General features: G+C 35.4%; 1 pseudogene; it reads left to right on the top strand.

The window, feature by feature from the left end:
• The first annotated feature begins 3777 nt into the window (after positions 1 to 3777).
• On the top strand, positions 3778 to 6579 carry LOC128203771 (putative nuclease HARBI1; annotated as a pseudogene).
• Positions 6580 to 10620: the final 4041 nt, after the last annotated feature.

Raw genomic sequence — 10620 nt, 5'->3', positions numbered from 1 at the left:
CCAATTTTTTTTTTCGTTTTTACTTAATTCAGGATTGTTGAAATAAGAGTGAGGTTGTGCACACAAACTTATTTAAACCCAATGTAAATTCAAATTTTAATGACCGTTCCAGTGCGGTAGCTAACAATCCTAGATAAAACACCCTTAGTTTTTTATATAGTATTTATGTACTGTATTGTTTATGGAGTTTTGTGTTCCATGTTTCTGGTTTGAGATTGTTTGTTTTTATGTTCTACGTCTTTGGCGTTAACCCTGTGACATTAAACGGCGTTTCTGTTTTAACTTTTGATTACTGAGCTTGTTTGTGCAGTTTTTCATATAAATATTAATTGGAAAAGATAATGTTGTCAAACACTCGCCCTTCCCAAACTATTATCTTCCTTTTACTGTGTTGTCAAATCCTCCTGATCAACTGATAAACGAAATTACAAAATCTATTTTTTGCTCTTTTCATGGGATAATATACCTGACAAAATTAGAAGACAATGATTATTACACTCCCGTGGATATTTGGGACTAGGTCTTCCGAAGTTGAGAATATTCATATAAGCTATTCAATCAAACTGGATTAAAAGCTTATTTATGATAGTACTCACGGAAAATAGAAAACATTTTTTAACAATATAATATACAAGAAGGGTGGTAATATCATATTTGAATGTAAACTGAAGGAAAACGATATCGAAATGGTATGTGGTCAAAATTGCTTTTTTCAAAACATCGGTACATCTTGGAACATGTTTAAAAAGAAACAAGCTCACACATACACATAAAGAAAGACATAATCTGGAACAACTACGAATTAAAATGCTATAATGAAACAGTGTATTATAAATTGTGGCACAGAAAGCGGATACGCTATTTCTAACATATCTTCGACTTTAGAAAAAGGAAATTCTATTCATTTGATAATATGCAACTTCGATACGTACACCCAAGGTAACTATTTGTAAAAGGTTATCGCACTTGGTTAATGGCGGGCACGTGCTTTTTGCTCTAAGCAAATTATTTATTATTTAGTGTACAACAGGAGTATTCTAAAAAAAATGTGTGGATTTATTACACAATGGCCAGCACGTCTAACAGGTTTTCTCCTTTGTGAAAAAAATGAAAAGAAGCGCAAACGTAGATGGACAAGTGCTTCTTCATGTCCGGATATCGGCCAGTATGGTGGCCAGCGTGTTCATCATGGCGGACGTGGTCCCCCGTCTGTATTCGCCGGGACGGCACCAACGCTTAGGGAGTTTACTTGTATGTCTTTGGTCAACAAACTCGACTGTTTTTTCGACCTCATTACTTACACAAGTCCAATACACAATAAACTAGATAATATTGAGCAATTTCTGTTTCATTCAAAGGCTACCATCGATGTCATTGAGAGGCGCCTTCGCCTTTGAAGTACAAAAGTATAGATAACGAGGCCAGTATGTTGAAAGGGAACTTAATTTTCAATGGCATTGCGGACCCCAAAGGGGCCGAGAACTGTGTTGACACCATACGTAAGTTCTTTAGTGAACGATTGTTTGAGGAATCGGAATAGTGCAGGCCAACAGAATCGGTCGCAGGCGTGGTGGCCCGGGATCTCGACCAAGAGGTGTGCTTGTAATTTTCTCAGACCTCCGTGATGTCAATTTTATTATGAGCAACGTTGGGAAACTCAAGGGCTCCCCCTACAGTGTCATGCGGGACTATCCGCTTGAAATTCGCACTGCCAGGCAGCAGCTTTGGCCGGATTTTAAGGAAGCACAGAAAATATGTTGTGCTTGAAATGCCCAATTGCTTTTTCCGGCCGCTCTTAAAGTCAATTGAGATGTCGTACGATTTATTTCCTGGCTGGTACAATATTCTTCGTTGATCGAGGAATGCCAACACTGTTGCTCGTATCAGTGAACGTCTGTCCGCCCTCAAGAACGAGTCTGTGCAGCGACAAGTCAGATTGGCGGCATCGTATGCGTCCCAGCCAACCCCTAAATCGCCGGTGGAGTCTTCACGACAAGTGCCGTCCGATGTGGACAGCAATTCAGGCAACGAATCGGGATGCGATATCGACCTTGACGCGCAAGGAGGTACTACTTGACGTGCGATGCCTCGCGAAGGCACGGGTCCTGTCCTTACAGCCCTCGGCTATCTCCTTTATGTCCATTCAGCCATTTACACACAGGGAAGCAAGGTGACCATGTCGCACTCATCCGACCCCACGGAGACGGGACTCAAAAGTGGAGCACCACATATCACTTCCGGTTTGAACCCCAATGGATCCTCCGATCTCGACTTGGCTCAACCTTACAGTATTCCTCATACGGAGAGCTCCAAGCTCTAGGTTGTGGGGAGTGTGGCATTCTGTGACGTTTGTGTAACACGCCCGTGCTTATCGTCGGAACTCCATTGTGCCCATACCTCTTCTGAAGAATTCCAAACTTTGATTTATTCCCAGAACGAATCGATGAGACGAATGTTTAGAAATTTATCATGATGTCTCTGACAAGTGTATAACATATAAAAATATTTTTCTGACAGGAGATACATACAATTATAATATGCCCGATTTTGATGATTTTCTATCATAGTAATTCAGATTAGACGAAGAAATATTAAGTTCTTTAATACATCACAAGTTTTAACTGACCTGAATCGGCCACTGTCACGCAATTCAGAATGTAGTAAAATTAACAACCATGGTTATAAATTGTGAAATATATGTTAGTCTAACAATCTTTTTTATTAAATGGACGTCTTGGTAATGATGCCCACTCTGGAAATTACACATTTCGTAATATTTCTGTTATTGACTATAGTATTGCATCATCTCATTTACTCTGTTCTGTGAATGCTTTCGAAATAATTGAAGTCGATCCACTTTTTCGGATGGCCATAGCTTACTGTCAACAACTGTCATTATCGATATTTCCAATATACAAACAAATGTAAACATTACCTCTAGCTCGCAAAATCCAACCCGTCATCCTAATTGGCACGAACAAACACGAAGAATTTGTGTTCAATTTGAACAGTGCCGACAAAGATTCTGTTGACAACCGACTGTGTAATCCCCCACGGTCAAATATGCGATTATTCCTCAATACAATTACAGAAGATATTGCTAATCTGTTTAAAGAAACGGCTTTTAAAACATTCTCTCAAAAAAATAAGTAATAACACCTATCCAATAAAATATAAATATAGCACGAATAGGCCGTGGTTTGGCCTACAGTGCAAAAATTGGAATTCACTAGATATAGAAACAAGACACTCACCAACTCTCTGTATGTGTAAACGTCAATTTAAAGATCAATTTAAACAAACCCCCATCCCAACTTATTATACTTGTGGATAACGTCGCTTCTTGGTATATCATGCGCGACTTAGAAACTTTGCATTCCGACTTGTTTAGCAATCACCTTCGAGACTCTACACTATGTATTAATTGCAATGTAGAAGAAGATGCTGAACACTTCTTATTTCGGTGTTCACTGTTCGCCGATCAGCAATTAGATCTCTCCGGAAAGACTCGAAGATTCCATCCGCTCAGTACAGATAAACTGCTATTTGGTTTTAACAATCTTTCAGAAGAAGACAACGTCCTGCAGCCAATTGTATAAACGTGGATAAGTCCTAACCAGCGGTTATCTTTTGGTTATCTCCCTGGTTTGGTCAAATTATCCGAAGACCGATTGTATAACAATTAAGTTATCCTAACCAGCGCGTGATTCGGCTAACTTTTGGACAAAATTTGACCGGACTCGAAGAGTTTGGTTAGCTGATTTAACCAAAACAAAGATGGCCGACCTTGACATAGTGAACGCTAGGCGACCTCGACAATTTCGCAGGATAGGTAGACAAACGGACGAAGACAACGACGAGGAAGTACGTAAACGGTATAGATTAACTCCGCACAACATAGACAAATTGGAACGACTGATAGGCCACAGACTTGAGCGACCGACTCGCAGAAATTAATCCTTGACATCACGGCAACAGATTATGATTGCTTTACGTTTTTACGCTACAGGGATTTTTTTACAAGTAATAGGGGATACATTTGGGGTAGATGTTGCTACGGTTTCAAGGGTTTCCGACGACAGACAGACATCGACACAGGAGTAAGACTGGATTTCATGCCATAAGGGGATTCCCGTCTGTGATATCAGCGGTAGACGGAACGCACGTAAGCATACAAACGCCTAGTGAGGACGAGGAGCAGTATGTCAATAGAAAACATTTTCACAGCATTAACGTGCAAGCCAGCTGCGACCATAGAGGTAACGAAAATATCATTGTACTGTATAATGAATTTAGTTCTGAATAACAAAAGCAACTTTATTGTAGTAAGATTTATATGAAACATAAATACACTTACCTTAATTCTTATAAGTCCATGTATGAATATTATTCGGAAGATGATGTAGTGGCGATGCCTACAAAATATCCCAGGAATCGCCACTACAGTCTACAACAGACAACATGCCTGGCTGATTTAATTTTTTAACTGATGTAAACCTCAAACATGTAGAGGTTGTGACGTAATTTTTACTGAATTCCATGTAATATTTTTCAACAGCTATCTATAGTCTTTATCTATAAATGATAGGGGCACCATATGGGGTATTTGCATTGTACTATTGTTTAAGTACTATGTACAGTTTACAGTATTGTAATCTTGAAAGAAATTCTGTAAAGTATGATAATGTATTGTTTGTGTTTCACAGGTGTATTTACAAGCATAAATGTCATCTGGCCGGGCAGTACGCACGATGCCCATGTATTTAGGACCTCGGAATTGTTCCACTTCATGGAAACACATCATCATGGTAAATGTTATTGAATATAATTAATGCATATGTCACATTAATGAAGTACTCATTCCAACTTACTAATATAATGTATGAGCTTGTATTGAATATAATTGTTATTTGATTTCTTAACTCTGATATAATATATGTTAGAGATGAACTGAAATTAAATCATGTTTGTTTCATGAAAATAAATTTAATTAGTTGTACTTAAAAAATAGAAATTGTATTTACATGAATATATTTCATTTCCAGGCCTTGAAGATGGCATACTGCTAGGGGACAGTGCCTACCCTTGCAAGCCTTACCTGCTTACCCCATACCTGCACCCAGGTATTGCTGATTTTTATCCTTCTTATTTCTTTTATTTCAAATTGGATTAATATTTGATTATGATACCCAAGAATTTAGGCAGCCAAGTTACCATTGTTGATGCAAGCTGCTTATGTATGTTTGCTATAATGATGATGGTGTTGGTGGTGTTGTTTGTGATGATGATGTTGATGATGGAGTTTGTTCTTGTTGTTGTTGTGGTTTGATAGTTGTGGCATTTTGAGGATTATCATGCTGCTTATGTCACGTTGATGATGATGAGGATGATGATTACATTGCTGATGGCGATGGTGATTACGGTAGTGATAATAATTATGTTTACAGTTGTGATGGTGGTGGTGGTGGTGATGATGATGACAATGATGATGCTGATGATGATGATGATGATGATGATGATGATGATGATGATGATGATGATGATGATGATGATGATGTATTTTCAGCTATTGAAGCACTGCAACATTTCAATGATGCACATTGCTCCACAAGAAATGTTATAGAAAGAGCCTTTGGTGTATTGAAGAGGCGATTTCATATACTATATACAGAGGTATACCAATGTTCTATGAACTCCAATGTTTTTTCAAATGCCTATATACTAATAATTATTGTTAATTAAATGCACAACATATGTCAAACGTTATACTTGTTGAATCATAAATACATTGTATGTTGTATTTTTTCCTTAAATCAGATCCGGATGAAGCCACTGAAAGTAAGTAAGATTGTGGTATGTTGTGTTGTACTACACAACCTTGCAAAGCTGTGGGGAGAACCCGAGGAATTTCCGCCCGAGGATGACCAGCAGCCCCCTAATGTTCTGAACCATGACGATGACATGTCCGGAAAGGCAGTTCGGGAGTACATTACAATGCAATACTTCAGGTTTGACTATTTTTATACTGGCTAGCTTCCTTTTCCATTTGTAAGGCATTACATTTCCAAACAAATACAAAGAACTTATTTCTAACATGTATGACATTTGTTATTAGTTTAAAAAGACCTTTTGAACTTTGTTACAAATTTAAGATTTACAAGTTTTAGACTGGCCCTGATAATTGAAAAATATTAAATTAAACAACACATGCATCATCAAAAAGTCATACATTTTACAAACTACTTACAGGAAACTATATGTTTTATAAAATATGTAAACTATCTGCAACAGATATGAACTGCAACAACTACAACACAATTATAATATGGGTCTGACTGTAATTAAGAAATTGAAGAAGTAATTAACACTGACATTTTTCCTGTGTTGCATGTAAATTTTTCATTAAATTTTAAGACCAGAAATGCAGACAATGCTAGAAGTATTTATTACTGTTAATGAACACTAGCATTGTTTTATTCTACTTACAGTTGACAAGGAACATTTGACAAGGATGGAGACCACTTTCATGATCATCAATTTCCACCAGGTGGTTTAAATTGATATAAATAAGTGTCTTTTATCAATGACCCTGTGTATGTTTATATTTTAACAACAGTGGTGACCACATTTGATGAAATTGAATGCTTGTGTTTGAATTGAGTTTCATTAGTTCATGGCATTTCATAACACTTTTATTAAACGATACTGTGATGCTTATAAACATTATTGAATGGTTGAAATTGTAGTTACTATGTAAGTGATCTATTTTTGAATTTAGAGTTATATGGCATGGTAGAATTGACTGCATCATACAATTTGAATTATTTCCATAAAAAAGGACATACATGTACAGATATTAACATTTTTAGTGAATAAGAAACTAATTATTACATTGATCATTTCTGAATGTGATTATCACAAAAACCAAAATTTTATTCCAAAAGGTTCATGTCTGACAAGATATCTAGCATTTACTGTTACTTTTTAAATATAATGTGATAGATAAAAACATTGTTACTGTCTGTTTTCATTGTTAATGTGAGTCTGTGATAGTTAAAAACATTGTTCCTGTCTGTTTTCATTGTTACTATGAGTCTGTGATAGTTAAAAACATTGTTATGGTCCATTTTCATTGTTACTGTGAGTCTGTGATAGTTAAAAACATTGTTACTGTCTGTTTTCATTGTAACCGTGAGTCTGTGATAGTTAAAAACATTGTTATGGTCCATTGTCATTGTTACTGTGAGTCTGTGATAGTTAAAAACATTGTTATGGTCCATTTTCATTGTTACTGTGAGTCTGTGATAGTTAAAAACATTGTTACTGTCTGTTTTCATTGTTACTGTGAGTCTGTAATAGTTAAAACATTGTTATGGTCCATTTTCATTGTTACTGTGAGTCTGTGATAGTTAAAAACATTGTTATGGTCCATTTTCATTGTAACTGTGAGTCTGTGATAGTTAAAAACATTGTTACTGTCTGTTTTCATTGTTACTGTGAGTTTGTGATAGTTAAAAACATTGTTATGGTCCATTTTCTTTGTAACTGTGAGTCTGTGATAGTTAAAAACATTGTTACTGTCTGTTTTCATTGTTAACTATGTATCAACATGTTTCTATTTTGTGACTTGTACTGACAAAGAAAACCATGAATAATATCACAGAAACATCCTCATTTTGTTCTTTCTCTACATTGCTGGTAGAAAAAAAAACATTTTGCTGTATTACTGTGCATTGAGATGTAGATGAAGTTATATTGACAAATATGAAATTTTAAAAATATACAAAAAACAGCAACAACTGGAGATGTTTGTCAAACATTATGCCCCCATGAGCAGCATGTTGTCAGGATTGTATTGATAATAGAATGAAATATGAATTAACCGAAATGTTAGCTTAATTGTCACTGACATTGGATGCCGTTGAGACAGTTTTAAGACAATGACCATTCAAAGTATTAGTATAGAGTGTGTTGTGACCATGGCCTTTGACTCTATGACCTCAACGACCATATGAGTCATCAGCTGGTCACCATATACCTGAATGTCAAGTTTGAGGGCCATGGCTGCAGGCATTGTCAAGTTATCACACAGACAAGCTTTTTTTCATTCAAGGTCACTGTGACCTTGAACTTTGATCTGATGAATCCTAAAATCAAGGGGGCATCTTCTGGCCAGACCCAGCCTACATGTCAAGTTTGATGATCATAGGTACAGGTATTGTTATAATATCACTGGGAGAAGCTTTACTACTTTTTTGCATTAAAGGTCAACGTGACCTTTAACTCTGACTCAATGGCCCCAAACTCAAAAGAGGGTCACTGTCATCTACTAGTTAGGGCCAAGTTTGATGATCATAGGTCAATGAATTGTTAAGTTTGCCTTAAAGGTCACTGTTATTGACCTTTGACCTGATGACCCCTTAAATCAATAAGGGTCATTTACTGTTCAGGCCCAACTTCCATATCAATATTTATGCAAAAAGCTACAGAAACAAGTTTGATGACCATAGGTCGAGGCATTGTCGAGTTATCACTCGGACAAGCTTAGGTCTACCGACATGTGCAAAGAAATATACCCCTCTTCTTCAACAGGGGGCATAATAACTTGAGTAGCATACAGCATTAAAAGTAAAAATGCAATTTCATATGAAAAGTATATCTTTACAGATAGTTTTCGCTCATTAAAGTCAGCACAGTTGTTGCTGCATCAAAGAACTTCTTTTCTGACTTCTTGGCAGCTGTGGCCTCAACATAATATGCTGTATGCACTTCCTTTAAGGTTCTTGGTTTCCTGTATAAAACATTTGAAAAAAATATCACACAGTTCATATTGGTGAATAATCATGAAAAAAAAACCCTCATAGACAACATACAATTATATTGTTTTTAAGTATTCAATTATTACTCATTAATACAACAGTTAAGAATGCACTCTTACTCCCAAATGAAATTTACAGCCATTGATACAAATGTTTTGATATGTCAAAAAGGATGAATAAATGTCAAAATTAATGGTTCTTAAGAAGGGTAACAAGTTTTATTTGAAAGAAAGGTGCATTAAATGTGGTATATACACCTTATGAGACTATAGAAGATTACAGTAAAACTTTTTATCATTCACCAATCGTTTAATATTTTTTTCTGTTTTCGACTATTAAATGCACAGCTTCAATATTATCAGTATTAAAATTGATATTTTCCATAAATGCATTATTTTATGAGTAGTTAAAGGTTTATCACTCAAAATATATGACTGTTGTACATGTGTATAGATTGATTTTGATTAATAGTGTCACTTTACGTATTTGCTGTATTTAAAATAAAAAATTAATGGACAATCATACTTTGACTTTGACTTGAATTCCACATTTGGGCCAGCTGAAATTCAAAAATGATACACAAATATTACTAACTACAGCTTTAAACATTACTTTTGATTTGTGATTACTTTCATGTTTAGTAAAGTCATATGAAACACTAACAAACAATACATGGTATGGTATTCTTTCCATATTACATGTTGTACTGTTCTGTGGTAATATAATAAGAACATTAAATAACAGACCATTGTAAAGGGGTGGGTCATACCCGAAACAGGATTCATGCTATATGTGAATTCTGTACAACCGTTTAACAAAAACTTATTATAATTCTTTAAATACATGCACATAATACGTCAATTATATTCGCTGACTACTAGCTGGTAGGCTGGGCTTATTAGATCCTGCATAGCTGATCAGAGACCACTACACATGTATGTCAATGCCGGAAGAGAAGCAGGCATTCAACACATATACACAAGACGGAATAGAAGTGTTGATAAATATTTTCATATAACATTTCAATCCCATTCAAATTCAGATTGTTACCTTTCCTTTTCCCCGTGCTACTTGGTTCTTTTATACAGGAATTGGCAAACATATCGCAGAAAGGCATATCTGTAGATTTGATAAGATATTGAGTTGTAAGAAAAGAACATACTGATTTTACAAATGTATGTTGCTTTTTCTAGTATTATATATTTAAAAGACTGTGTTTCACTGAACATGCAGTTACAATTAAGTAATGTAAACAAATGTTTGTTGTTGGGTTTTTCAAATAAATTACCCTGAGTGTCTTCTCGGATGTCAACCTTTGTCTCAGTACCCTCTATCTCATCCAAGTCTGCCTCACCTTAAAAAGTAGTAAACAAAGGAATGGTAAAGGCCATGAATTTAAACATTAAAAAATATCAAAAAAATGTCTAAGTTTTAATTGGCCAATTGTAATTGATTTTATTTTAACAGTACTTATTTTGTGTGCCTGGGGGGGGGGCGTAACTTATCATAACTTATAACAATCTTTTCATTATCATTACTTTTATACCATTATAAATATACCACTCATTGCCATTCAAGGTAGTCTTTAAAAAAGAATAATTTAAAAACATGAAGAAAAAATTTCTAATATATTTGTAATTAATCAGTTATTATACTGTATTCATATAACAGATAGATGCATGTTGCCATTTTGAGTGAATGCCATCCACTTATGCATACCCGAACTACATGTCACCTCAAACATGCTCCAAGTCCTGGATGGACTGCCAGTCAATGCTGAAATATATTTATAATAATGAAT

This window comes from Mya arenaria, chromosome 9 (genome assembly GCF_026914265.1).
Source record: "Mya arenaria isolate MELC-2E11 chromosome 9, ASM2691426v1".
NCBI lineage: Eukaryota > Metazoa > Mollusca > Bivalvia > Myida > Myidae > Mya > Mya arenaria.
The sequence above is the reverse complement of the archived record's forward strand: the minus strand, read 5'-3'. Positions and strand labels throughout refer to the sequence as shown.